Genomic DNA, 6,313 nt, shown 5'->3' with positions numbered 1-6,313 from the left:
AAAAAAAAAAAAAAAAAAAAAAAAAAAAAAAAAAAAAATCTTGAATATAAAAAATTATCAACCAATTTGTGCAAAACTTCTCTGTTAGGTTGACACTGTAACGAGAGATCACTAGCAACACAAACTCCAAACAGTAAAAAAAATAACAGAGAAAAAGAGAGAAAACCAAAAAAAAAAAAAGAGATTTTTATCAGAGCTCAAAATTTTGTTTGCAAAACTCAAATGAATCAAATGAAAGCGTAAAAGAAAAATATTTCTTTTACTTTGAATTCACTCACTTTCTTCTCAAAGAATATAATAAAATCACACAATAAGGCAGAAAAGCCACGAAATTCAAGAAAAAAATTAAAATTTTATTTGCCGACACAAAAAATACACGACTATACCGCGCGACAAAGTTGCCAGACTTATATAAAAACCAAAAATTGAGATTTAAGTAAAGGATAAGGTTTCGAAATTTTAAATAAATATCGATATATCTGTTCGAATTTGTTAAATTTTGTTTGATGAGGTTTTAAATTTTTTTTCGATTCTTTTTGAATTTCCATTAACGTTTCCTGCATGCAAAGTTCCTTTGAGTTATTTCATATGGGCACGGCTACTTTCATCTATTTCATACAATGTTGTGTAAATCAACACAAAAGTTTATACACGTTGATTACTTCGTTTGTTTCAGTTTATATTCCAATAAACTAAAAATAAATTTATTTTAGTTATTTTGTTCTTCTATTTCGTTACATTCAGTTGCGCTTTGTTATTCGCACAGCGACGATACAACGAATAGTTCGCAACGAATGAAAGACTTCTTACGATTCGAAAGCAATCGAAGGTCCTCAACTCTCGAGACAATATTGTCGCAATTGTGTTTCGGTATCGAAACCAAGACTAAGTTGAACTCTTTATCGAAAGCTGGTCGCAGAGATGCAATAAATGCAGACGAATCCATTACGAATACTTCCTTTTGCAGCCATAAAGTTCTCTTTACTTCTTTCGACAGTTTTCTTAGGTTAAATTCTTTTAGGTTGTGTGCGACTATTTACATATAAAATTTCCCAAAGATTTTTGCTAACCTAAATAAAGTTACCGGCACCTAATTTTGATAAAGCAAGTGGATAAATCAGAAATACTGTCGGGTTATGAAAGCTTTCTAATTTTTATAACAGAAGAGTTCACATACCCCGGGTGCAGTGTGATCGTTTGCTGGGCCCGGTGAATATGACGACTGACCATGATTACTTTAATGGGCAAATTGAATAAATTGCAAAAAGTGTTGAAGGTTGTTAAACTACAAAAACAGTGTAGACAAATATCACGATATAAAAAAGTAACTAAAGTGAGTCTGCAAAAAAGCTTTCAATTGCTAGTGCGGCAGACTTTAATTACGTTCAATTACGCACGACCATTAGGCGCCTGAAAATTATGCCCTGTTTCCCTGCAAAATTATAATTTTCATGGGAGCTCTTATAGGGACTCCGGTCAAAAGACAGATCTATCGATCGAAATTTGCGGTGCTATGTCAAATTACTATAGTTCACCAATTTTCATTGTGCTTGTCGTGCAAAGTGTCTTATGAAGTATAGAGTTCAAAAAATTGATTTACGTAGTCCAAACTTAGTATCGGCAATTATTATGTTAAATTTCTGTGAAGGACCGATTTTCGCCATAAAATTTTAAAAATTAGATCTTTGGGAATATAACGGCTTACTTCTTGTAACAAACTTTGCAAGCTTTTCTCATATAAATGCTTTCTCAAGATAAAGCGTTACATGATGTGTGATCGTAAAAGTGTTCCATCCATTTTCAATAGGGCACGTCTTTGAATCAAAACGTGCCAGTGTATAAAATATCGTCAAAATATCTAAAAAAATTGCGGATACGTTGAACATTAAAATACAAAATCAAAAATCGGAGAGACAGAAAGACAGACAGACAAACAAATTTATCTCGATTCCGAAAACTATTCAGACTCGATCGGTATATGATCCGTCAGAGTGTGGTAGAGAGCAAAAAAATTTGATAGTTGCATCAGGTTCTTTCTCAGGAAACTTTTTTGCATTGGGCTAATCCAGAAGATTTCAATCGTATCCAATATCAAGGTAATCGACTAACAACACGCTCTTTATAAACTTGTATGCCTATTAGGGTATACGAGTTGACGGAGCTGGGCGCACTTAAGTATTGTGAACTGCTCTTTCAGGAAAGGTTTGAGAAAATTTTAAACGAATATTTTAAAACTGCTTATCTACAGGTTTATATGTAGCAATAGTAGTGCTCAAGCTACGAGGCGCGTCTCTTTAGTAGAGCTGATTAAAAAAAATAACGAACTTTAATTTTCATTCAACAAAATCGAGTCGGACTATAGGCGTAATGAAGTGTTTTTGTCGAAAAAAACGCAGCACAATAAAGGTTGGAAACCTCTGCATTGTGTGATAATAGCTTCAGGATTGAAACCAATACTCGATAGTTAATAGATAAATTATTGAACAGTTCATTTAATTGTCATACAATATTATTTTTCGTTCCCTTTCTTTTTTACTGGAGGGACATTGAAATGAATTGAGTGAAATTTTTGATTAAAATTTGTGAAAATGTTCAATTAATTTTTCATTCGTTTTCTGAATATATTATGAATAAAATTTAATTTATTTCTATATTTACTGATAATGATATCCATCTATAAACATAGTTATTCATTAGCACTTAAATTAATTGTCATTTGTGCGCAGAAAGTTTACAAAAAATTTTTTCATTTGAATGTATTATGCAATAAAATGTTAATGATTTTGCAAGCGAAATAAAAAAAAACCCAAGTAAATATGGACTTTGAATACTATATGAGAAGGAGGCAAACAATTATTTTTTTTTTTTGTGAACAGCCGTTCAAGCGCCGTCGCCTTTTTGTGTAGACGCGGTAGTGGCGTGGACGAACTGATGGCATGAAGAGAGAAAAGGGCGAAAGTGCTGTTTACGTAGGTTCGATTTGAAAGTGAAGAGATCTGGTAGGGTGAGATTATACCAAAGTCCGACAGTGCGGTTGAACAACGACAGACAGGCGACGACAATGTGTTGCGCGATATGTGGACATCTGTAGAATGAGTGAATGGGAACGTTGAGGCAGCCGGATTCGAATGGTAGGTAAATTATATACTTGCACCGCCTTTGCCCATTTATATGCATAGCATAGCGTGCACTAGGCTCAATAGTGTCGAGAGTATTGGACATACTCTCATCGCTCTTCTGGGTTCTTTGTTGTACGCTCACACATGTGAGTTGCACTCCAGTTTTAGCAGGATATAGTCCATGTACATGTTGCGGATATCGTCGCTAGTGAAGTATTTTTGTCGCTTAAGAAAGGTTAGATTCTTGACAGCGTTTTCCGATGCTTCGAACATGTGTTTTCTCCAACATACCCTGAATAAGAGGGCACACATAAGTACATATATATGTATATATATGAAAATCCAAGTACAAGTACGTGCAAGTATTGATATAACTGAGATCACCTACGGTCTACATTTGTGGCAATAAGAGTCCAACTCTACCCATCGAATAAGTGTAGAGCCTTGCATTACGTATTGATAGCTTCACGGAATACATGCATGCCTAACCACCCTGAACAAAAAAACAAACTGAAAAAAAAAAATTGTATGTCTTTTCTATCCATTTATTTAAATTACGACTACCATCTCGACATTCTGGCTAGAAGAAAAAGTTTGGCATTCGTGAAGCATATTTTAAAAATCCACTAAAGCGCACCGTAGTTCCACTTAAAATTAGCAAAAGATCAGTAAGATTTTTAATACATCATTCTAAAATGGTAAAAGTTTGCACAAAAATGATTGAAACACCAGACAGAAATAAGGCGGAGAATAGGTACAAAGTTTTCAATTTCTTTTCTTTTATCTATGTAGTACACAATATGTGATTTCAAATATATCTATAAACATATATATATAAGTAAAAATTTTCTTGCAAACAAATGCCATATACAAGATCAATATCACTTCTGTTCTCTCTTAAGTTCTTGTAATGGAAATAATAAGCAAATGATTTTCATGTGCCGATATATGTCATTATATATATATATTCCTAAGGCAACTAGAGCTTTCTTAACTATTTAATATTTCATTTTTATTTTCTACAATCACATACGTTTAAACATTTACATATTTAGCTTACTATAATATCATCATTATAATTATCATCTTAAAGTCATTATACTGCTTATAACAGTAAGCAGACATGTATTCTAAGGATGTTTTTTAGTTAATAATTATAATGAGATATGTTAAAAAAGAGAAAAGAGAAGAAGATGAGCAACAATAATAATAACAACAACAAGAAAAGTACATATATAAAAGTAAAAATCTGTGTTAAGTGAAGTAAAACCTAAAATACATAAATTACTTGCTTTGCTTGCGTCTCCCTTTTGGTTGTTAATTCATCGTTCGTCAACACTTCTTCACATTGCTTCTACATGTATTTCTCATTAACCTTCAATTAACATAGCATTTCTATGACATTGATATATATATATATATATTTAGGTATATATCATACAAACGTAGAATCGTTCACTAGAATAATGCTCTATAATAATTTTTGCGTTATAGTACCCAACAGATTATCAGCACAAAGAGGAATTCTTCTTTCATAAGTACTAGTGTACGTATGCATAACAAGTAACAAGGATGCATGTTATATGTTTATGTCATTTATGTATTTGTATTTTTTCAGATACATTTACATCTATATATGCATATATATACATATAATTGAAGAAAAACATATGCAAAAAATGAAAAGCGATAGAGAGAAAAATATATATATATATATATATATATATATGGAAATCGTCGTGGATATGTGTGATGTGTGGAACACTTCTGTTTAGGTATGCGTGTGTAGTACTGAAAAATTATTTTCTACTACAATATACTACAAAAAAAAAAAAAAAGAAAAAAAAAGAAATACAATTTCACTGGTTTTTCCTCTAAACCTGTGTATATGTACGTATGTGAAAAATAATAAATAAATATTTTCGTAGCTGTGAGAGAAAAATATATTTTCTTTTTTTTGTATTTGCTACATAACGTTATTGTACGTGGTATTGTATTTTTTAGCGGGTGTTCACAAAAAAAAAAAAAAAACGAAAAAAAAATTTATGGAATTGATGAATATGACAAGAGTGACCTAATTTCCTCACACAAACCCACACACACATATATATTGTATTTGTTGGCAATATATACTGAAACTGAATACTTTCTGTTTATTGCATGCTGTATGCTATATATATTGTGCATTGTATACTGTTGTATTGGTCTACTGAAATAAGCATATTTTCCATTTTATTTATTTATTTATTTATTTTTTTTTTTTTTAGGAGAAAATTCGTCAATATTCTCGTATATGTATTGATGATAAAGAAATGTGAAAAGCAAATAAGATTTCTACAGATGTTTTACAACGAATTTTTGTTCCCCTTCTCTCTTATATTAATCATGTCATTCGCAGGAAAAGTTGTTTTAGAAAATATTAAAGATTTTTCTTTGATATCTCTTTAAGGCTACAGGCTTGCTTGTTGCCTTTGAAGCTTATATATGTTAAAATTTTCCCCTTAAGAACATTTTAGGTATAAGTGTGGCTTGGGTAAGCCCCGTTGTTAAATCCCTGGCGTCCTACTTATCCTGCAATTAGAAGGTCGTCTCCGGTTTGCTTCACACGTTCTAATATGTCTGAAATATTTTTTTCTTTCTACGCGAGTTGTAAGGAATTCAGTGTACCTTACCATGCGTATTTGTACCTATGCACAGATATATATATATATATATATTTATTATAGCGGTTACTGTAGAGCTGAACTCATTATCTAAGCTGCAAATGTAAATGGAAATCCAATTTAACGCAAATTTTACTTCAGGTACTGTCGAAAGCTATACAAAAAGCGTAGTAACAAAAAATGGAGGATCCTTTTATCCCTAAACTGTAGGTTTTCTATTTGATAGTAACTGATGATTTGATTTAAGCATGTCTGTCTGTCTGTCTATCTGTCCATCTTGTTTCCCTTGTTGTGTTCGCAATTTTGATGAAATTTAGTGTGCTGACGTGTTACGGCCCAACGAAGAACGCTATTGAAAATCGCTCGAATGGGACAAGGGCACTTTTTCGACCACTTCCGATATAAAGCCCTATTTTGAAAGTCGTTGTACGAATAACCGTGGGTTGGTGTAGTGCCTTGACCCTCCATAACGCATTTCTTTGCTAGGTAATAGAGGTGTGTTTATAGGTATTTAAGGCTAAGGTATATCGA

General features: G+C 32.1%; 1 protein-coding gene across 1 annotated transcript in view; it reads left to right on the top strand.

The window, feature by feature from the left end:
- Positions 1–6,313, top strand: part of LOC119638370 (dipeptidase 1) — an 81,350-nt gene that overhangs the window by 34,326 nt on the left and 40,711 nt on the right. The window lies entirely within an intron of this gene.

The sequence above is a fragment of the Glossina fuscipes genome, unplaced genomic scaffold, assembly GCF_014805625.2.
Source record: "Glossina fuscipes isolate IAEA_lab_2018 unplaced genomic scaffold, Yale_Gfus_2 88, whole genome shotgun sequence".
NCBI classification, from domain to species: domain Eukaryota; kingdom Metazoa; phylum Arthropoda; class Insecta; order Diptera; family Glossinidae; genus Glossina; species Glossina fuscipes.
The sequence above is the reverse complement of the archived record's forward strand: the minus strand, read 5'-3'. Positions and strand labels throughout refer to the sequence as shown.